This window comes from Pan troglodytes, chromosome 17, assembly GCF_028858775.2.
Source record: "Pan troglodytes isolate AG18354 chromosome 17, NHGRI_mPanTro3-v2.0_pri, whole genome shotgun sequence".
Lineage (NCBI taxonomy): Eukaryota > Metazoa > Chordata > Mammalia > Primates > Hominidae > Pan > Pan troglodytes.
Genome location: NC_072415.2, coordinates 51,391,888 through 51,415,609, shown reverse-complemented (window position 1 = coordinate 51,415,609; position 23,722 = coordinate 51,391,888). Strand labels below are relative to the sequence as shown.

Below are 23,722 nucleotides of genomic sequence, written 5' to 3'. Positions count from 1 at the left end.
CTGCAGCCTCAACCTCAACCACCTGGGTTCAAGTGATCCTCCTGCCTCAGCCTCCTGAGAAGCTGAGACTACAGGCATACACCACCACTCCCAGCTAATTTTAAAATTTCGTATAGAAATGGGATCTTGCTATGTTTTCCAGGCTGATCTCAAACTCCTGGGCTCAAATGATCCCTCCTGTCTCAGCTTCCCAAAGTGCTGGGATTACACGCATGAGCAACCAAAACTGGCCTAGGTTTTATTTTTTAATGACTAATCCTCCTGACATGAGTTCAAGAAGAAATAGGGTAGGTGAAAGAAACATTTTCTTATTTGGGGATGAGGATATTAAGGTGTATTTCTTTGCATTGACCAAAAGTCCAGATACACAGTGCCTTACTCTCTTTCAGGGCCTAGATTCCTGTCCTTCCCTTTCCTCTCAATTGGTGTAGCCAGGCACAGAGACACAAATACCTACAGAGGCTAGGCAAGAAACAAGAATGATTTAGGAAGGTGGGATCGGACAGCATGAAAGAGTAGTGGAGACTATGGCCAATAGGATACTCTAAGCTTGGCTAATGAGCTGCCACCACCACTCAGCTCCTCTGTGACCATGCAAGATGGCAGACCCCAGCATGAGGCCAGAGCCCCCAAGGTTTTCAAGAGAAGTTAAAAATTCTTGATCAATAGGTGAAATCTCCCAAGTTTTAAATATTCATTTTTTATTTTTAAAACATCATACAGGCTAAACAAAACATGTGTGAATGAGATTTACAGGCTACCATTTTATGATCTTTGATATAGAGCAATACTGATAACCATTCACTGTGTCATTCAGTCACTTATATTATTATTTAAATATTTCATATAGTAAAATTTTCTGTCCCATTTCTAAGTTTCTTAAGGCGGGAAGTGTGTTTTTTCCTTTATACTCTTTAGACTTTTGTTGTAGGATTTTGTATGATTGGACCTAGGACTGATTCCCTGTTTTAAAAAATGTGAAATTAGATGCCTGGAATATACCAGTTTGTATTTGATATTTGTATGGTACATTGAAGGACGGAAAGATGGTGAGATATGGTTTTCCATAGCATCTGACTTTCTCTTGCTTTGTGAATTTTGAAAATTCAGCTCCTAAATATCGCCTGTTTCCAACCAAAGCTCCTTTAAGAGGCATTCCTATGAGTACAAGTTCTGATTTCTTGTCTTGCGGGTCTTCAGGCTTCTATGGCATACTTTCCACTATTGTTTCATAGAACAGCACTTTCCTAGAGCTGTGGTCATTGGGATCTTCCAAAAATCTATTTCATATTCCCAGGCTCATCTTTTTAAGCCCGAGGTGGAATACAGGAAGCTATATCTGGAAAAAGCTCACTAGGTGATTTTGATGCACCTCTGGTGAGTTGAAAGACAACTGCCCTGATGTACAAACCACAGAGTGGCTTTACCTCCCTCCATTTCCTGCCTTCACTCTGAACTTTTAAACCCTGCTAAATACATTTGTATGCAATAGGATAGTTTAATAATTCAAATAGTAAATAAGACAACATGGGCAGCCTGTGCATGTGTGTGTGTGTGTGTGTGTGTGTGTGCGTGCGTATACTTTGAATTATTTTCTGGGTCTCAGTCACCTGATAGCAGAAATCTGAACTATATATATATATATATATATATAATGTTCTTCTTTTCTTCAATTAAGGAAATTAGAATTTGCTTTCCTCCACGCTTGTTTGAGACCTGTTCATTTTTTCCAGGCTCAGCCCTGTTGCTATTTCCACTGCGTATCCCGGGTAGCATTATTTTCTGTCTCTTTTGATCTTCTATATATCTCCTCATTGCTATCCCTCATCCTGCTTTATATCATCAACTATGCCAATTACTTTGCAAGTCGTTTGGGACACATGGAATGTCTTTTAAGTTACTGACATGTCTCTCCCTGCGTTTAACAAAGTGTTTGGCATTATGCAAAATACTCACTAAATACTTGATTGGTGAATGTTTGTATATGATTTTTCTTTTCCCTCCCAAATATGCAGAGACAGCCCATAGTTGCTCACAGGTGCCCGATACATACTATGAAGACACATCTCCAAGTCACTGGGAAATGGAGATGAGCAGAATTTTTTATGTTCTTTATAAAGAGCTGTGGGGTGCATGACGTTGTGTTACATGGTGAGTCAGCAGCACTGCCCTTGGAACTGAAGTCTCCCAACTTTTAGTTCCATGCTGTTTCCTTATTGCTGGGTATACAAACAATGGCTCTAGTATCAGACTCTCTGGTTCAAATCCTGGCTCCACTATCTTTTTACTTTGAACATTTTACATCTCCTTTCTGTGCCACAGTTTTCTCTTCAGCAAAACATGGCTTGAAAAGTTTCTTATAGAATTTTAGGAAGGATTAAATAAGTTAATGCATATAAAGTGTATAGCATAGAGCCTAGCACTTAGTAAGCACTCAATCAGTGCTGTCCTGGCTTTATCATGCTGTTAGCCAAATTCCCAGTCTCTGAAGTTTCTTCTTTTATTATTATCTCTAACCCTGGGTTCTATCTCAATGCAACTTTCCCTGACAATTCCAAAGCTTAAAATGATAACTGATTACCCTAGAGAGGAAGCCAGATTTCATGGGGTTAAAAGGGTTTAGCCATCAGGATTAGGTGTCCTGAATTAAGTGGCTAATAATGAGGGAGAACGATTCGGGGAAGGGATACCCTTGCTAAAACATTAGACAAGGCCGGCCGCGATGGCTCCATGCCTGTAATCCTAGCACTTTGGGATGCCGAGGCAGGCAGATCTCTTGAGGTCAGGAGTTTGAGACCAGCCTGACCAACATGGTGCAACCCAGTCTCTACTAAAAATACAAAATCTGCCAGGCGTGGTGGCCCATGCCTGTAATCCCAGCTACTCGGGAGGCTGAGGTTCAAGAATCGCTTGAACCTGGAAGGTAGAGGTTACAGTGAGCTGAGATTGTGCCACTGCACTCCAGCCTGGGCAACAAGAGTGAAACTTTATTTCAACAAAACAAAACAAAACAAAAACAATTAGACAAAGAGAATGAAATGCAAGATCCAACAGAGACATTGATCAAGTTTAGGGGTCACGTTAAGCAGAAGGGCGGCATATCAAGCCAGGTCAAAGATCAAGATCTCAGATAAATAAAGGAGCTGTATAGACTCAGCAGTCTTCACCTAACCCCTGTGGTCATTCCCTAGTGGGACCACACCCAGAGAACCTCAGAAGGGTCAGATGCATGGTTTGCTCTGCAGTCTGGTCAATTGTTCGCAGAGAAACCTGCCTGTATTGTCAGTACTTATTTAGTAACTGTTAACTTGCTAAATAGTGGCCTCAAGAGTTAAACATTTCCATTGCATGAAAATACAATTCAAACTTTCTCTCATGGCATATAAGACTATATATAGGCCTTGCCTAAATCACTGAAACTCATGTCATGTTGCTTCTTCACAGACAATGCTCTTGTCAGATGTGTGGTTGCCCAGTTCTGGAGCATGCCAACCTCATTGCAACCTCACAGCCCAGCCCTTGCTTCTCTCTGCTGGAGCTCACCCTTCACTATTGCAGTATTTCTGTTTAAACATCTAAAGTAGTTAAAGCCCTCTCCTGGCTGCCAAATTTTTTTTTTTTATTTCAATGCCTTCTTTGTTTCTATTATGCAATTGTATTCTGATTTGTAAATATATATATTTTTAATTTGTCTCTTCACATTTATTTTTCAGATCATCATACTATAATAGAAACCCTGTAACTACAAGCATAGGATCTGTTTTCTTCACCATTGTACTTCCAGGGTCTAGCCTAGCTCTTCGTGCTTATTTATTTATTTATTTATTTATTTATTTTTTGAGACAGAGTTTTGCCCTGTTGCCCAGGCTGGAGTGCATTGGTATGATCCCTGCTGACTGCAGCCTCTGCCTCCCGGGTTCAAGCTATTCTCCTGTCTCAGCCTCCCAAGCAGCTGGGACCACAGGCACACACCACCACACCCAGCTAATTTTTGTATTTCTTTTTTTAGTAAAGATGGGATTTCACTATTTTGGCCAGGCTGGTCTCGAACTCCTGGCCTCAAGTGATCTGCCTGCCTTGGGCTTCCAAAGTGCTGAGATTACAAGCATGAGCCACTGTCCCCGGCCTGTGTGCTCAATTTTTAATGAAGAATAAATGAATGAATAATTTGCTCTTCTTTCATCAAGACTGGAAATATAAGCATTGTGTCAGCCAGGAAGCTAAAGAGAAACCATTCAGCTCCAAATCTTAACTACTTTGCCTGTTCTAGCTGGCCTGTTTATGACGCACAGACAGTTAGCTGAAGATATCAGCTTTGTTTAAGGGAACACATCCAAGTAAGGCAGAATGAAAAGAGTATTTCTCTTAAAAATAAAAAAAGCCTAAGAATAAAATAAATATTTTAGAAGAAATGGTAGCAAATTATCTCAATGTTCAACTTAAAAGATCCCTGAAGATCTTTCCCCCTTTGCTAATGGATTAACTCTAATGGCCCACCATAATGTGATAGCAGCAAACTTGTTGGGTGGTAAATATCCAGCCTTCTTTTCTAAAGACACCAGGGGAAGGAAATCATGATCTGAAATGGAGCCGGCAGTTAAACTTGCCAGGCTAAGTTTTACAAGGGCCGTCAGGCCTTCTGCTTCAGGGCAGAAGCTGGTCACCAGCTGGGCTCAGTAGAGATTGCTCCAAGCCCCCTGCCCTGACATTGCACAATTATGTGCATTTCAGTAAGGACTTTTACTTTTTTTTTTTTTTTAATACTATTCCACACTGGCTACTCTCAGAGGCAAGATCCTGGGCTGGATGGGCCATTGGTCCGGTTCCACTGGGGCAGTTCTTGTGCCTTGATGGTCTTAAACAACCTTGCTGAGAGATAAATGTGATTCCAAGAGGATTTTGAGATAAATTCCCACAGCTATGAAGATAAAAACATTTGACTCCAGTTTTGATGTAAGCAGCAGCCCCAAATATTTAAAGTCATTTGCTTCATTTATTTTCTCAACTGGATCAGCACATTCTAAAGGATATGACCTGCTTGCCCTAAAGTAATTTTTTTGTTTGGTCTCAGAGAATCTTTACCAAGGTCCTGCAAGAAAATTCATCTGTAGAAGTGGCCATAGTTAAATTTTCTTCTTTTGTATTTTTATTTTACCCATGAATCTGCTCCCTCCTCCAAATTGTACTGTGTGTTTAAGTTCAAATATCCCTCTGAACACATGATTCTCAGGACGTGCTGATTAATGTGAAAACTAGCATGGAAAAACTAGCTTTTCACTGAATTTTTTTTTTTTTTTTTTTTTTTTTTTTGAGGTGGAGTCTCGCTTTGTCGCCCAGGCTGGAGTGCAATGGCAACCTCACTGCAACCTCTGCCTCCAGGGTTCAAGCAATTCTCCTGCCTCAGCCTCCCAAGTAGCCGGGATTACAGGCACCTGCCATCATGCCCGGATAATTTTTGTATTTCTGTATAGACGGGGTTTCACCATGTTGCCCAGGCTAGTCACCTGACCTCGGGTGATCCACCCACCTCAGCCTCCCAAAGTGCTGGGATTACAGGCATGAGCCACCATGCCTGGCCCATTTTTATTAGGCAGTTGAGGCCTAAGTGATAACATATTATTAAAATAAACTATAAAAGGTAATTAGTTCTGGATAATCCTGCTTTGAGATCCTAGGTTAATTCAGCAAAATGTGTTGGGTACCTCCTATATGCTAGTGCCAGCAGTGTCTACTACTAGAGATGAGATGTTATTCCAATGTCAAAAGACAGTCATCCACACCTGGATGAAACATACATTCACAGAAAAATGTATACAAAATCATTCATGGCAGCATTATGTAGAATAGCCAGAAAAGGAAATAACTCAAATGTCCATCTAATGAAAAATGGTTGAATAAAATGTGATATGTATGTCCAAAAGGAATATTATTTGGCAAAAAAAATGAAGTACTGTTATGTGCTACAGCATGATGAACCTTGAAAATGTAATGCTAAGTGAAAGAAGTCAGACACAAAGGCACATATTGTATAATTCTGTTTATATAAAATGTCCAGAATAGTCAATCTCATAGTAATAGAAAGTAGGTTAGTGGTTGCCAGGCGCTGAGGGGAAGGAGAATGGTGAGTGACTGCTAATGGGTACAGAGTTTCTTTTGGGGAGATAGGAATGTACTGAAATTAAATAGTGATGATGCTTGTACAACTTTGTGAATATACTAAAACCCACTGAATTGTACACTTTAAAAGGGTGAATTTTATGGTATGTAAATTACATCTTAATAAAACTGTTATAAACAATAGGAGAGTCAGTAAGCAAGGAAATAGATAACAGACACTTTAGGCAGAGAAATGAGCTCCATTTAACCAGATGGAAAATGACCTAGAGGGAGGTGCTGTTTTAGATTGGTGGGAGGGGTCAGGGAAGGTCTCTCTAAGGAGATAACATTGATAAGAGTCCTGAATGAAGGAAAAGATTTTGCTATGTGAAAATTCTAGGGCAGATGCATTAGAAAGAAGAAACACGTTTAGCCTATTTGATTCCTGCAAGAAAGCCAGCGTGGCTGGAGAAGAGTGAAGAGGAGAGAGAGAATGATTCAAAATATTCAAAATCCATCTGGAGATGTAGGCAGAGGTCATTCAAATAGAGCCTTGTAGGACATGCTAGGGAGTGTTTCTTTTATTTTAATAAAGATATATAAACCACTGGTGAGTTTTAAGCAGTCATGGGATATGAACTTATTTACATTATTTAAAAAATAACAATGTCTGGCTGTGTAGAACAGATTACATGGATTATGAAAGCAGAGATGAGTTAGGATTTATTGCCATATTCTGCAATCAGAGGTGAGGTTGTTGAGGCTAACTTGGGAGCAGGGAAGCCAGAGGTGGATAGATTTGAAAATGTTTGGAGGTGGAGCTGATAAGACTGAAATAGATTTGTGATTCAAAAAGCTATTGGGTGTAATAGAACACTAAGCATATATCCACAAAAATCTGCACAAGATGTTTATAGCACACTATTGCTACTGGCACCAAATGAGAAACTACCCAAACATTCATCAACACTAGCATGACTAACTACATTATAGGGTATTCACACAATGGAATACTATACCAGCAATGAGAATAAAAGGTGGTGGTGAAGAGTGACAAAAAAAAAAAAAAAGGGGGAATAAAAGAAGACATCAGAATTCACTCAATATTATTTCATGGGTACACCTTTTGAAAACTGGCTGAGCTAATGCACAATGTTAGAATACGGGTTGCATTTGCACTTGCTGGGATGGTGACAGGAAGAAGGCAAAAAGATGAGCTTCTAGGGTGCTGGTAATGTTTATTCTTTTTTTAACTTGGGTACTAGTTACAGAGGTTGTTCTATTGGAAATTCATCAAGTTGAACACCTGATTTTTTACTTTTGTCTATGTGTGTCATTCATCAATATAAAGTTAAATATGGGACCAAGTTGACATATCAGTGTTTGTTACAGACTCATAGACACTTCTGCTTCTGGACTCAAAAGGTACCTGAACTGATATGAATTCATAGCATGTGAAAAATATTGGAGCGTCTGGCTGACATTACCTAATTTTGGTATGACAATAGGATGTGACTACCAATAACCAGTATATGCAGCTTCCGCTCCATTAATAATGGAATGTTATGCTTTTTGGCATTTCTCCTACATCCGCCCCAGCCATCCTGGTCATCTTTGGTACATGTGTTTCAAGGCTTGGGGACCATTTTGTGGATATTTTATAAAAACTCTGATGTGTGAGTGGAATTTTAAATGGCTCAATACCTTTATTTATTAATCTATGCATTAATTTATTTTCTTCTTTCATTCATTTAACAAACAACAATTAGTAATAAATGAGTCTCTAAGAAATGTGATGCTATCTTTGTGCTGTGGAGACAGAGATGATTAAGGCATTGCCCTGAATCTCAGCAGAGTCCTGTTTTAATAGGGGTGAGACATGTAAGTGGATAACTATAATACACAGTGGTGGAGAATAATAAAAATCTGGTGTTGATGCTAATTTGAGATCACAAAGTAATGGAATCTAAATAATTTGGGGCCCTTTTGTCTTCTATAACTCTAGATTTTATATTTGACCTAACTCTGGGTTCAGAAAATGGGCCAACTATTATCCCACTTTACAGATTGAAAACTTTTGAACAAAGAGTGAAAAAATCATCCAAGGACACCAAGCACAGCCAGTGGTTTTTCTCAAAGCTTTTGTCTTATAGTCCTTGCTCCTCTCTGGAGACCAGGAAGCCTTCCCTATAACCCTGAGCACATCATTATCTCCTTGGAAACAAATACACACACACACGAAAACCTCTATTGATTGTTTTATCAGTTTCTAGAAGATAAGAATTGGTGCTGACAGTAATTCAAAGTATTAGTGCTTTGTGAGGCAATTCATTGTGCTTGTCGCAAGGCAGTGCTTAGGGAACCCAGGGATTCAGTGAGTTTTATTGTAAACTCTTGGAGTCAATGCAGTGTCCTGTTCTTTATTGGAAACAGATCAGGGCTTTTGGCATTATAAACTATTGCATGCAGTGGAGGTATAGTTTGAGATTCCAATTCCATTTATTATTAAATAAAATAGGAAATTATGGGTAAGATTGACAACAGCTCTGGGTTTTAAAGCTGCTTGTGTTTGGTATGTATCTTAGAATATTACTACTTTTCTTACTGGAGTCCTAGTGAATTTTTTATCTTCGAGAACAATACTTTTCATATGCTTTCTTAGTTGAGAAACTTTGATCAAACAAATTATAGTAAGAAGTAGAATCATCAACAGGATGGTAAAGTAGAGGTGAAGTGGATGATGAGAAGTCTCTCCTAGAGCTTCATCCTCCCACAGTGGACAAAAAAGTGATAGGAAGGGGCTTCAGAGAAACTGCTAGGGTTTATGAAGCTCAATTCTGAAATCACTGTAAACATCGTAGATGAACAACAATTTTAAATTTTCTTGGAACTACAAACTTCTCTCTATTAATTCTATATGTTTCATTTGTTCAGTTTATGGAGTCCCAAAGCACTTTCACATACTTTATACTATTAGCTAACTTTTAAAATAGCACATTGATAAATACTTTATACACATTATCTCATTTTATCTGTCTTGGTCTCAGCTGCCCGGGTAGGAGATGATGCCTCAAACCAGGATAGGCTTAGGGCAAAGCCACTGCTCTCCATTCAGTTGCCTTCTATGCCCGCCCTCACAGGCAAAAAGGAAACTCAGGGCACCATTCCACAGGCTGACCCTGTTCCCTCTGACTTACCCTATCATGTTGCTGAGTAGATCTGATAATGGCCATTATAAGTTATTCAGGTTTCCTGATGATCTCTTGCCAGAGCCCCATATACAGGGTGGGGCCCAAGTTGCCTGGCCTCAAAATCATTCTCCTGGAATCAAGCAGCTCGCCTCTTCCCTGGGGAGGAATCCCAGGAGGGGGAGAGCTGATCAAAGGGTTTAACCCTGCTCTTCCTCTTCTCTTCCTTTCACCATCCCCTCTCCCAAAGACACAAGCTTCCCTGGGCCCATGTTCCTATCCCGGAAGGGCTCGCCTTTCACAGGGCTCCAGTATCCTGTGCCAGCTGTTACACCAGAGACAACACAACTGAGGAATTCTTGCCAGGAGGCCTTTCCTTCTCCCTCTTCCACTGTGGCTGCTGTGGCCTTCCCTCTCCTTTGACTCTCTGTGCTCCACAGACGTCTAGCTTTCCTAGGAACCTGGCCAGTGATTCTCAAACTGTAATATAAAACCATCACTTATGGAGTGTGTTACAAATGTTGATGACAGGGTGTTCCCATAAAGGGAACACCAGGTTGGAGTGCAGTGGCACAATCATAACTCACTGCAGCCTGGAACTCCCAGGCTCAAGCGATCCTCCTATCTCAGCTTCCTGAGTAGCTGGGACTACAGGTGTCTGCCACCACACCTGACTAATTTTTTTTTGTTTGTTTTTTTATAGAGATGAGGTCTCACAATATTGCCCAGGCTGGTCTCAAGTCCCTGGACTCAAGTGACCCTCCTGCGTTGACCTCCCAAAGTGCTGTTATTACAAGCATGAGCCACGGTGCCCAGCCACCACCAGGTGATTCTTATGTAAATGTTTTTAGGGCCACACTTTGAGAAATACTGTTAGGCCCTAAAGAGCCATTGCCATTACATCTATAAATAGCTCTCTCTGTTTTTTTTTTTCTTGTTTGTTTTTTTAATGGAATTTTATTGAATGATGAAAAGTATAAACAAACACTGAATTTCATCTAAGAAAAAATAGCCAATTCTGTAAGTGAATTTATATCATACCACTAGACTCACCATTCCAATTTTTGTTTTTGGTCCAGGGAGTTGAGATAATTTGATATAATTTATTAAATAAATTCCTTTCTCCTCTCTTCTCTTTGGTGCTATGTAGATGAATTTCATATTTTGGAGCAATCTCGGACTACTTTATAGACAATGTACAAACTAGCACTTTACAGCCTGTGGTTTAACTGTACAAAAAGTATCTTCCATAAGAACAAGTCAAAGTACAGAACAGATTGTAACATTGCACAACTGGGAGGAGGCTCCTGATCAGAATCTAAACCTTCTCTATTAACCACTTCTTCAAATTTGAACATAGACCTAGACCAGCACGTCACCTGGCAATTTGGTTAAATATGTTGACTTGATTTTTAAAGTAGGAAATATAAATCGAATTCAGCTTTCTCTTCTTTAACCAAATGTATGTACTGGAAAAAGGAAAGCTATTCTATGAAGAAGAATAATCATCATAATTAAGGAAATGACCAGATCTTAACATTGTTGCCATGTCTAAATACTTTGGAGTAGAACTCTAAAATCTGAGTGTGCTTGGGTTCACATCCATTCATTGTCATATTCTAAGAGGTTACCAGAAGAAATGTACCCTGTAGCTGCTGCTCAGAGTGACTCACTCTGCTAATAACATAGGAGGATCAAAATTTCAGCCTTAGATTGGAATTTACCCTGTGCTCACACTGTATGTTCTTTTGCCAGAAGTTGGAAAGGCTAAAATTACCATAAGCTTAATGGATACCATTAAATCCATTGCATTTCTTGTAGATAGAATGTCTTGAAACCATCCAATAGAGCCATAGGAAATTTCCACTGTAAGCAGAGTCTGCAGCTGAGGAACAGTGTTTGCTGAAGTTTTGGTACAGTATCAAGTGTACCTTAACATTCTGCTCCTTAGCCAAATTGCCTGCATTTTCATAAATATCAAGGTAGTGTTGAAAGTGCATTTGATAAGAAGTTAGATCCAGAAGGAGTCCATATCCTGCCACTTAGGAAATACGATCTTGAGAACAATTACGTCTGTACTTTAAGACTTCTTTAGAATAGCAGTATTTAAGATAATTGAGTTTTGATTCAATGGAACTAGATTCAAGTGAAAATTTCTGCCACCTACTGCCTGTGTGATCTTTAGAAAGTAGCTCAAATTCTTAAAGCTATAGTTTTCTCCTTCATAAAATGGGAATAATAATAGTAGCTACATCACAGCACTGTTGAAATTATTAAGTTAGTTAATATTATCATGTACTCAAAAGATTGCCTAAGAGAGTGCCTAACATAGTGTAATTTTCTATGAAAGTTAGCTAGTGGTGGCTCTTATTTCAATGGTTATTTCTTCCTCTGTTAACCTGGGATAGTAATACCGTCTTGCTTAATTTCTTTCTTAGTTTATATAAGTAAACAATTACAGAAATAAATGGTTTCTGGAAACTAAAGCACTGTATCTTTTTTTTTTTCGTTTTAGTATTATTAATACTGAATCTGCTTAGTAGGAGTAGCTTTGTTGCAGATGGTATAGGGCTCTCAAAGACAGATGCACTCATTAGCTCTTCAGTTACACTGGGGCCCAGAACAAAAATATACTGAATACCCAGAAAACAATGGCAAGGGAACATATGACATAAGAATGGCACATAGGTGAATGCCTACATGCTACTGGTGCTAAAGGAACTCACTGTGTTCCAAAGCGTATCAGAATGATGTTCTTGGGATGAGGAAAAGGCATGACAGGAGGTCTCAAGACAGACACACAGAAAATAACTAACGCTTCTTATAGGGATTGCTAGAATCCATCTTCTTGGCCTATCCTGGGTCCTGGTGGCAAAATTGTGACATCACTGTCTTAGGGCTTTCCCCCAAAGTTGTTCTCTTTTTTTTTTTTTTTCAAGACAGAGTCTCACTCTGTCGCCCAGGTTGTAGTGCAGTGCAGTAGCGCTATCTCGGCTCGTGCAACCTTCACCTTCCAGGTTCAAGCGATTCTCCTGCCTCAGCCTCAGGAGTAGCTGAGATTACAGGTGTTTGCCACCACACCCAGCTAGTGTTTGTATTTTTAGTAGACATGGGGTTTTACCATGTTGGCCAGGCTGGTCTCGAATTCCTGACCTCAAGTGATCCATCTGCTTTGGCTTCCCAAAATGCTGGGACTACAGGCGTGAGCCACTGCACCTGGCCCAAAGTTGTTCTATTTTTGTTGGCCCAACCTTCCTGAATCCTCTTACTTTGATGCTTAGAGGGAGTTACCTCGCATTACTAGGAGTTAGTGTGGTGTATCTGGGAGTATTCACAATTTAGACAGTTATCTTTGGGTAAAAAAATTCCAAGGACTGAATAGTTTATAATAACATTTTAGGAAACAATAATAAACAGCCCAGAGTATTTTATTGATGCCGTTCAAAATCATAGGCATCCAGTGAGAAATGTGTTGCTAAGGCCACCTTTCCTTAGAATGGAAAGAAAATAAGAACAGGAAGCTTTAGCACTAAGTGGGATTTTACTTTGGGGCCTTTTCTTATTAGTAATCAATAAAGAAGGCAAAATAAGGTTAAAGTTACTCTGTTACACACACACACACACACACACTCACACACACAAAACTCTCATGTAAACTCCAGAAAGCCTTTAGCCATGTGACTCATTGCATTCTGCCTCAGTCAGAATTCATTTTCTTCCGCACCTATATTTGATTTCAATTAAAAAGAAGACAGCTTGCTTAGTCTTTCCCACAAACTGATATGGTGTATACCTGAGTGAACGGGACAATTTTCCTTATAAATTATGTATAAAAATCCTCAACTGCCGCCTCTGTCTTAGAGACTCAAAAGAAAATTCAATTTCTTTTAGCTTAGTTTTTCATGGTTCTTGGGATATTCATTTCAGATTTTCCACTCATTTTTATAAATGTCTTATTTATTCAAGCTCTTCATAGAGGAAAGTAGTGCTGTGCATTGCTGACTTTATTACTCTGGACAGGTTACAATATCTTCTCAGAAGCCAACACACTAATTGATTTTAAAGTTTCTGTAAATGTTGGGAGGACTTCTTGCCACACACTTAAGATGGGGAAGTGTGCATTCTGGGAAGTCTTTCTGGCCTCTGCTGAGTGGTGGGATGTTCTGATTCTAGTCTGTTCTCCATCCTTCATCCTGTGAGTATCTCTGGGTCTTAGCTGCTGTCAGCTATAACATGGTAACTCCTTAACTGCTGGAGCAAGGGACCCCAATACCTCTTTTAGTCCTATAGTATAAAGTTTGTTCTAGAAAATGCTTCTGTGGTTCTGTGGAACTCTTTTAGATGTCCATCATGACTCTGTTCATAGCGTTCCTTGACAGACATGCTTTAGTCAGAAAGTTCAGCCACTAAAGTCAGAGATAAGAAGTGTAGCAAATTTCTATCCTTAGCCTGGTGATCAAGTGTCCTTAACCATGATTCCAGGTCATGAGATACTTGAGCAACCTGGAGGAGGGGAGGAACCTTGGGTGGTTGGAGGGCTCTTGTCATGAACATGGGGAACCATACATAGCTCAGTACTTACTGGCCTCTGTTTACCTTAGTCTGTGGTCATAACTGACTTTGCTTCTATTTTCCTCATCACAATACCTTGTTTTATTATATTTTCTCCCATTACCAAGCTCCTTAAACATTTTTTAAAACATTCTTATAATTAAGACCCTTTCCTGTTTTTCTTTTCAATATGTTTTAATTTTTTAGGAATTTATGAGATTGATCTTTATATTCGGATGCGTGACAATCTTTGGCTCTGCTATTGCCTAGGTCTCCAGATCTTCTAAACATTTCCAGTCTCAAACATTTATCTTGGGTGACCACTACCACTATTTTTCACTTCAGGACCTTTCATATTTGAACTTCACTGCTACTTAGACCCAAGCCCAGTGGAGATGCTGTGCTCCATCTCTATATACATTTTTGGTCTAGAGGTTTCAGAAAACATGACTGATAATTTCACCAAGGTAGCCATGTTATGAATTCCTTTGCTTCCACCTACAACCCTCTGCAAAAACAAACAGATATAGAGTAGTGGAAATTGAAATACATGTATATAAGTCTCAGAGAAAATTAAAAATCTGTTCAGTGTGACATTGTTTTTGCCTTTCATGAGAGACGACTTATAATCGTCTTAGCTTACTGGCTAAGAGTCTTTTGTAAACTGCTCAAAATGGAACAAGAGGAAAAGAAACTAATGTAGGGTCTGTGGGGCCAACCTTTCTCTACTGTCAGAATGCCGTAGAGGAAGGGAGAACTGGACGCTGTGCAGATGACCCCAACTTCCGGTCATCAAGTGGGAAACAGCAGGAAGCTGAGCGGAAAGGGAGCCACTCTGCAATCCCTTGAGCACTGATGTTCTCTCATTCTTTTACCTTCTGGTGCTCACTGTGTGGAGAAATTCTGCAGTTATATTCCATAGATTCAGAAGTATGATTCCATATGTCTAAGTCTGTGAATATAAACAGAGTCATAAAAAGAAAACGGGTTATTCTCTTTCCTATGAATGAAAGGAAGAGAAGAAACAATGGGAAATTCAGCATGGAGGCAGTTCGGTCATGTTTCAGGGAAGATTTTCTTGGCAGTGGGGATTTCATGGTGTGAAACCGGGTCTTGCAAGAGCTTTTGGAAAACGACCGAGTACATGGTTCTTCTGCCGGAAGCACTTCATATTTAAAGTCGCCGAAGGCAGAAAAGTAGAGAGATGGATTTCCAAGTGAAGGGCACATCATCTGCAGGCACAAGCAACAGGAACATCACAAACAAAAGCCAGCTCCTGGAATATTCCATTTTGATGGGACCGTCTTTTCTTCTGTTTGTGAGATTCTATACAGTCTTTCCTGGGTATTGACATGCAAATAATAGTATTTTTAAAAGATTTCTTGGATTTGAATTTGTAAGATTCTCAGAAACAGCCAATGATGAATTATACCCTATTAAAAAAAGAATCCAATGAGACATGCAACTGATATTTGAGGTTAGATGCAGGCCCATTTTGGTTTGCAGGGCCCTCTTCCACAGGGACGCTGTCACAAGGCTCTAGCTTAAACATCTTCCAGCCATTTCCCCAAGTTTCAGCTTCTGTAACATCTCTGATGGATGCATTTTGACTGGAGCAGGAGGCTCAGCAGCATAATGGCACTAACATTTCTCTGCCGCCTTTTGAGTTATAGCTTGGTGGGCTTGCCCTTTCCTATTTCATGGATTTGCTTTCTCCGTTTGTTCTTACTTGATTAGGAAATTGCTGAACACAGAACTTCTCCCTGTCCATAAATATCACCCAAGTTACACAGCATGGGGAGAGAGCTGCTATTGTTTGGTTCACTGACTTTGGGATTTTTTGCAAATTAAAGGATTTGAAAGGATCTAATATGGCTATACTGTCAGATAAATCTTTAGGGTCAAGTTCCCCCTTGGGGATTTTCATTTAAGTTAGTGTAATAGGAGGTGGACTCAGGCATCCAAGGACAGAAATTAGTCCTCTGTTAGTAACCAGATGCCACAGTGTGGGGGATGAACCTCATTTCTGGGTGTGCAACCTTGCTTTGTATTTCAGGATTTCAAATTGTTATGCTCTACTGTGCAACATGGTTTCACTTCCTAGAGGAGTTTAGAAAAGGAATTGCTGTTTGTAGTGGCACTCTGTCATGTGTTTCCTTACTGAAAGATAGCAGGCTTTTGAGATGTAGTTGGATTTCACAGTGATATTTGGAATGGATGAAATTTAGTGAGTCTAATGAAAAAAATGTGTTGCATGTCGTCTGTATTCTCAGGTATGTATTAGGTTTTTTGAAGATGGAAAACATCTCTCTCTCTGAAAGAAAGTTAAAATTTAGTTAGAAACAAAATCATACACACAGGAAACCACAAAGAAGGCAGAAGTATCCACAGAAGTGCTTATCTATATGGTCACAGATGGAAGGGATCACAGGAACACAAGAAACAACACAATTAGGCTGGGGAAGTGGACCCTAAGGAATTAATCATATTTTACACATTTTCTGGCTGATTGATAGACCATATATTATAGGAAAATAACATTATCCAATCTCTGCAAGCTTTTTCTAATGTAGCCTTGATACTAGAACCATTTGAATTTCTCCAGAAATTATATCTTTTCTACAAAAGCTTTTTCTGGAGAAATTTAAATAATTCAGTGATCTCTCCTTCCTGAGTATATGATTAGTTTTGAAAAACATACATTTAGGCCTTTGTTTCAGTAAGATAATATGTGCAAAATGTTTTGGAAGACTATTTGATTCCTACCAAATTTTTGTAGCCTTTCTGTTATAATTGATCATTTTCTGCTTGGTACATTATTGATTGTGGCATCATTTTTGTCTATGTTATCAACGCCTATTTATGTTGTTTCTACTAATAGGCCAGTACATCGCTACTTATAAGGAGGCACACAAAAAAGGCAAAAAAAAAAAAAAAAAAAGTGTAACCCCTGCTATCAAGGAGCTTGATGGGAATGAGAAAATAATAAATATGAAAATTGTAATAAGTACTTAGCTATTGGGATAGAGTAAAAAGGGCTCTTGGAGACAACAGAAAATAGTAAAAGTTAGAACAGTTAGACAATGAGAAAATTAGGACTTGAGTTGGACTTTGAAATGCTGGTAGAATTTGAGAGGCAGAAAGGATATGAGGTGTGTCTCCAGGTGTTGGAAGAACAGCTGGACCTGTCAACAATAATCATTAAGGATCCAGAAGGTACACCAATGAGCATGAAGAAAATAAAAGGAAAAGGAAAAAGAACAGCATGAAAGAAACAAACATTTACTCTTTTGTTTTAACTCTAACAATTAGGAGTTAGGTAGTTATCCTTATTTTACAGAAGGAGCAAACTGTGGCACAAAAATAATAGTGGCAGAGTTGGTTTCATGCCTGAAACTCTATGGCTTCAAAACACTGCTTGCTGATCCCCCAACTCCTCATATTGCCTCCCAAGACATTTTACTGTGCTCTGGAGAATGAAAATCAAAGGTGGTCTCTGATTCAGAGAAATCTTTACTCATTCAACTTGAGAGAAAAGATGCAGACATGGAAAATGAACACACAGTCAACCCATCATGGTCACAACAGGAGGGAAGACAGAATCATGTGCTCAGGGGTCATCAAAAGAGGTGGGAATTGGGTTGGGCAGTAGGGATATGGAGCTTAAAGGATGACATAGGACCAGACTAGATTTTGACAGGTTTTATATCAGACTGAAACTGTGCCCAACACTGGAATTTACAAACCTTAGTAATCTAAGTATCCTGTCCAAAACAGCAGGTCTTGGCCCCTGCTTCTGGTCTCCCAGTTATGAATCTCAGATAAAACCCAAACAAGTAAGTTTAGGTGTTGTGGAAGATGTGGTAAACTTAGGAAAAATGCACATGCGCAGAAAACAGAAGCTTGAGAGCCTGTTTATCTGTCCTAATCAGGTCTGGGAGAGGAGGGGAATTGCTGTAATGGAAATAAGTAAAATAGGCAGTTTTATGCCCTAAGTATTTATATCATCTATTAAAGATATTGCTATAGTCCCTTTTCAGTGATTTGCTGGGCAGTTAAATTCAGACTTCAGTTCAGTTTAACACCCTGAAGTGGTTGTTTTACATAATTTATGTCGCCAGGATTTCTTTTGAGCTACAATCCGACCTTCACAGGGTGAGGAAGAGGCTGCAATCTGAGGCCAACTTTGGTCTAGCAGGACCCGTACAGGAAGCTCACTGGACCTGGTTTCTTCATATTGAAGTGTCAACCCCAAGCCTGGGGGCTGCCTTGTAAAGGTTGATTTATTTTGGAGTATTAGACTTGGTTGTGTGTTAATCTGTGAGCATCCACTGTTAGACAGCTTTCTATATGTATATATATATTTTCTCTACAGTTGGTATGTGAACTCACAAAGTTCGGCATCGCATCTTATATCAGATCAACTAGATTAGTTTTTGTTCTCATCGGGCATTCCACAAACAGTTGCTTGGTTTACCCTGTAAAGAGAGGAGAAGTGGAAAGTGGGAGAAAGAAGAAATGTTATGATATCCATGCTTAGATTTTCCTTTGTAATCAATATATTCTGCACATACTATACCACATCCTCCTTTCCTCTCCAGACGCAGGTACCATGCTAATTTCCTTCTATAAAACTTAATTCATATATTATCAATACACTTTTATAGCTTTCCACCTCTTCTCTCTGCCTAGACATTATTTTTCAGTTGTTGAAGATGCATGGACAGCCATTGCTCATGTCTACCTACCTACTCTCATTTCTATTAGGTGATTGCCCTTCCCCATCTCATGGATTACGAGAGGACTGTCACTCATATTACCTCACCACTCCTGGCCTCAGGGATGGGCATTTGATACTTGTGGCAGCTCTGTCCATGGTACTCTGCCTACAAGGTGAGTTCCCAGCCATGCAGAGGCAATAGGTGTCCTACGGAGATTCCATTAGACAGACAGAAACCAGAGAGGAAAAATGCTTTGCCGCTGGGATACCAAATAGTGAGGACTGATAGAAACCAGAAGCTGGAAGTGGCCCTCTTTCTTCTGTGAAAAGAGTTGCCTGAGAAAGAAAATAAACTCCCAGGAAAGGAGTGCTGAGACCAGGTGGGAGACAGTGTGACACAAAATGAGAAAAACATTATTTGAGCATTTGGACTGAGGCATGCTTAAAATCAGCACTATACCTGGAGTTTTCATCAACCAATAAATTCCTGGTTTTGTTGGTTGACTGAAAGACTCCTGACCATTTCAAATGTCAGTGTCAAATTTCATCTGCCTTCTCTCTGTAGCCTTCCCTTACCCACTGCCCAGCTTATAAGGTTCCATTCCTTTTCTGGCTTGCTCTTTTGATGTAATTATTATCTATTTATATTGAATGTGTTGATGTTTTCTACATCATCCTCAAGTTCTTGGAAAGTGTTTTCTCAACTTGTCTCTGGCCTGGTTCCTGACATGGGACAGGGTTATATAATAAATGTCCAATAGAGATTTGGCTGCTTAAGTGGTTACGCCATTTCCTGAGAGTGAGGACTAGAAAAGTTAATACTAATTCTGGAGGGTGGGGCTCTGAAATTCTTTCTATGATATGAGGATGGCAAAATCTGTCCTCTGTAAGCTCTGGGACATAAACTATGTGAGGCTGTATGATGACAATAGCAATGGTTCCTTACTTTGTATCTTGTGTTCTAGATTTCTTTTTCTCTCCTACACTTTTGCTAATGGGATTCAATGCCCATGACTTTATTATGTACCTAGATCAGATGAGAACACTCTGGCGGCATGCCTCACCCATGGTGACCAAACCCAGTCTCCTAATGGAGTTTTTTAAATCTGGTGCCAGTTGAATCACACTCAGATGAGGTGATTCTAAAATTTAAACATGAATAAAATAAAAACTTGACCCTGTAAACTTATTTGTTTATAATCTAAGGAAAATAATTTTAAAACAGGCGTATATTTAGGAGAATATTACAATCTATGTTTGGAAGAGAATTAAAGGCAATAATAAATAAAGACAAAGGCAAGAAGTCCTTTAACAGTACAATCTGAACTGTTTAATTTATTTCTGGTTCATGCACCCTCTGTTTTGTGCATTGATTCATTTGTGTGCAGTTGCACCTTCAAGTAGATGGTGATCTGCATAGGACAAGAGCCCTGTCTTAGGGTATGTATGCTCCATTGCTGTCTCCTTGCTGTGGTAAACACTCACTGAGTACCTAGCCCAGATCTAGGTATATAGTGGGGACAGGGTGGGGGGCTTGGTCACAATACACATTTTTAAAGTTGCATTTATGTATTTAAAAAAAAAGGGAAAGTTTGAATCAAAGCAATATGGCTGAGTTCTCTAAATTACCTGGGCATCTGTGTCTCTCTTTTCCACATATCCGGAATCTTTTACTTACCCTTTTGAAATGAATTTTTAAAATTCTCCTGTCTATCTCTGCTACATTGCGGGGTGAATGGACCTTAGTTCCCAGGTGGATCCGTGATACTACAGAAGCCCTTTCAATTCAGGTCCCATGTCCCCTGCAAGGTGCACTCTAATTCATCTCATATTTCCAGAAACATGCTTATCCAATGAGCAACCAAAGCTCTTCCTGGGAGCATCATCACATTTGAATGCTCCTTCATGCAAGGCGGATTCAATGGGATGGAAACCAATGTTGAGAATCAGGGTGCCATTCATTTCCTTCTGCCTCATATCCAGTCCAGAAACACCCACAGAGCTAATGCCTTACTTTACTTCCTCTATGCTATGATGCTTATTAATCTTTAAGTGCTAGATTTTGGAGGATAGAAGTGTTGCAGTGGCAGAGTTACCCAAGGTAATCCTGAGGACCTATAAATGAGGTCTTTCATTTGTTTTTCTTTTCCAGGCGGCTCTTGGAAAGACTTTTTAAAATGGTGGGTTGAAATGTCTCTCTTTTTTTGTTTACATCATTGATATATGTTGAACAGAAAGTGGGGCATGGACAAATGCTTTGGAGGCATTTAAAGGCCCCAGAAATGCAGACAGAACTATTTATATAATTCATAGGAAAAAGCAACAATATCATCTAGATTCTTTTTAAGATGGAGTCTTGCTCTGTTGCCCAGAATGTAGTACAGTGGCATGATCTTGGCTCACTGCAACATCTGCGTCCTGGGTTCAAGCAATTCTCCTGCCTCAACCTCCAGAGTATCTGGGATTATAGGCACCCACTACCACGCCCAGCTAATTTTTGTATTTTTAGTAGAGATGGGGTTTCGCCATATTGGTCAGGCTGATCTCGAACTCCTGACCTGAAGTGATCTGCCTGCCTCGGCCTCCAAAAATGCTAGGATTACAGGCATGGGCCACTGCGCCTGACTAGATTAATTCTTTTTTATAATGCATTTTTACTTTTTAATGCATTTTTTTCACTGTAGTTCACCATCATTCTTCCATGTAGTTATATGTTTCAGTAATTTATCTTAAAATTTATTGTTTCAGAGTGCTATCAAGAATTTATATGAATTAGGAGTAATTGTTAGCTTATTATATATTGATTAAAACAAGAATAAAGAGGTAAGATAGTAAAATAATATAGCATAGTAAGATGGGGTCGAGTAAGTGGACTTTAAGTCAAAGAAGCCACACACAAAAGGCCACATGTTATATAATTTAACTTTATGAAATGTCTAGAATAGGCAAATCCACAGAGCTAGAAAGTAGACTGGCGATTGCCAGGGGCAGGGTGTGGGGAACCTCAGCTAATGAGTATGGAGTTTTCAGGAGGTGACGTATGTTTTAAAATTGATTGTGGTGTTGGTTGCAGAACTTTGTGAATATACTAAAAACCACTTTATTGTCCATGTTAAATAGGCAAAGTTAAGTAGGTAAAGTGTATGGTATGTGTACTAGTTTGTTAAGGCTGCTTTAATAAAATGATGCAGAATGAATGGCTTAAACAACAGAAATTAATTTTCTCACAGTTCTGGAGGCTGGAAGTCCAAAATCAAAGTGTCAGCAGGGTTGGTTCCTTCTGAGGCTATGAGGAAAGGATCTGTTCCAGGCTTCTCTCCTTGCCTTGTAGATGGATATATTATTCCAGTATCTTCACATCCTCTTTCCTCTGTAGTTATGTGTGTCCAAATCACTTCTTCTTCTTCTTTTTTTTTTTTTTTAGATGGAGTCTTGCTCTGCCACCCAGGCTGGAGTGCAGTGGTGCGAACTCAGCTCACTGCAACCTCTGCCTCCCGAGTTCAAGCGATTCTCCTGCCTCAGCCTCCTGAGTAGCTGGGGCTACATGTGGGTGCCACCATGCCCAGCTAATTTTTTGTATTTTTAGTAGAGACTGGGTTTCACCATGTTAGCCAGAATGGTCTCGATCTCCTGACATAGTGATCCGCCCACCTTGGCCTCTCAAAGTGCTGGGATTACAGGTGTGAACCACCACGCCTGGCCTCTCTTCTTTTTATAAAGACACTAGTCATATTGAATTTTGGCTGTCCCTAATGACCTAAGTTTTAACTTAATCACCTCAGCAAATACCTTATCTCCAAATATGCTCACATTCTAAGGTACTTGGGGTTAGAACTTCAACACATGAATTTGGGAGGAAGGCACAATGAAGCCCAGAGCAGTGTGTGAATTACATCTCAATGAAGTTAGAAAGAAAGAGATGAAAGAAAGAAAGAAAGAAAGAAAAAAGAAAGGAAGGAAGGAAGGAAGGAAAACAAGAAAGAAAGAAAAAAGAAAAGAAAGAAAGAAGTAAGGAAGGAAGGAAGGGAAAGAGGAAAGAGAAAAAGAAAGAGAAAGAGAAAGAGAGACAAGGAGGGATGTAGGGAAGAAGAAAAGAAGGAAGGAAGGAAAAGAAGGAAGGAAGGGAAGGAAAAAAGAAATTACAGATGTTTTCTTGTGGAAAAAAAGAAGGAAAAGTAAAGAAAAACAAAAGAAAGAATAAAAGGGAAAGAACGCAAGCAAGGTGTGGAACCAGGCTTCTGGGGTTCAAATCCTGATCCTTTTAATGACTAGTGACATTGGGGATGTTATCAAGACTCTCTATGCCTTATTTTCTACAATTGTAAAATAATGGTAATATTAATATTAGCATCATAGGGTGATTGGGAGGATTAAATGAGTGAATACACATGTTTACAGTATTGCTTGGCACACAGGAAACATTGAAATTATTTTATGCACAATGATATGAAAAGGAAAGTCCGATGGCTAGGACATGGATGTACCTCTTTCCTGGTGGTCAGAAGTTGCTGCTTAGGAAGAGTACTTTTCTTAACCTACTGTTGAAGGACAGAAAATCTAATATCTTCCAAGACCAGTGTAGGGGTGGTAATGTTTTGGGACAATCTATTCATTTATTCAGTCCATATATATTGAGCATCTACTGAGTAAAGACTAAAGACTGCATTCATAACATTTTAAATAGCTTACATTTATAAGATGAGATACTGTACTATTAGTTTTATTTTCTTTTACTCATTAATATTGTTTTGGGATTTACTTTTCTCAGGTTTCAATGGAACACTTAAAGAGTGTTTTGTTTTGTTACAGATAATATGCATAAAGAGGAATCGTTTGTAGTTTTCTGCCTGCATATGTTTTTTAATTAAAATTTAAAAGTTCCTTTCTGATTCTTGACCAGAAGTTTTTCTCTTATGTCTACCAAGTCCTACTTCCTTCCCACAGAAGAACTATGAGGGTTAACAGGGAGGTTTGATATATAAAAACCTCAAGGCAGCCTCTTTGAGTTTACATTCATCAACTCCTTTCCTCAAAACCCAGAGCTATATAGTACTCACTCTCTTTGTTACAGAAGACCTGCCATTGTGGCATTGTGCCATTGTAGCATATAGATAAGCTAGCCTCTCCTCACTCCACAAAAGCCATCTGAATCCAGCTTAGAAGTTGA

At 39.3% G+C, this 23,722-nt stretch overlaps 1 long non-coding RNA gene across 11 annotated transcripts in view; it reads left to right on the top strand.

Annotated features, from left to right (window-relative positions):
- Nucleotides 1-23,722, top strand: part of LOC134808600 (uncharacterized) — a 180,905-nt gene that overhangs the window by 27,561 nt on the left and 129,622 nt on the right. The window contains exon 2 of one of the 11 annotated variants that reach the window (XR_010151901.1): nucleotides 9,988-10,110. The exons of the other annotated variants lie outside the window; for them this stretch is intronic. This is a non-coding gene — a long non-coding RNA (uncharacterized LOC134808600). The remainder of the gene's footprint in view (nucleotides 1-9,987; nucleotides 10,111-23,722) is intronic. 11 annotated transcript variants of the gene reach the window in all.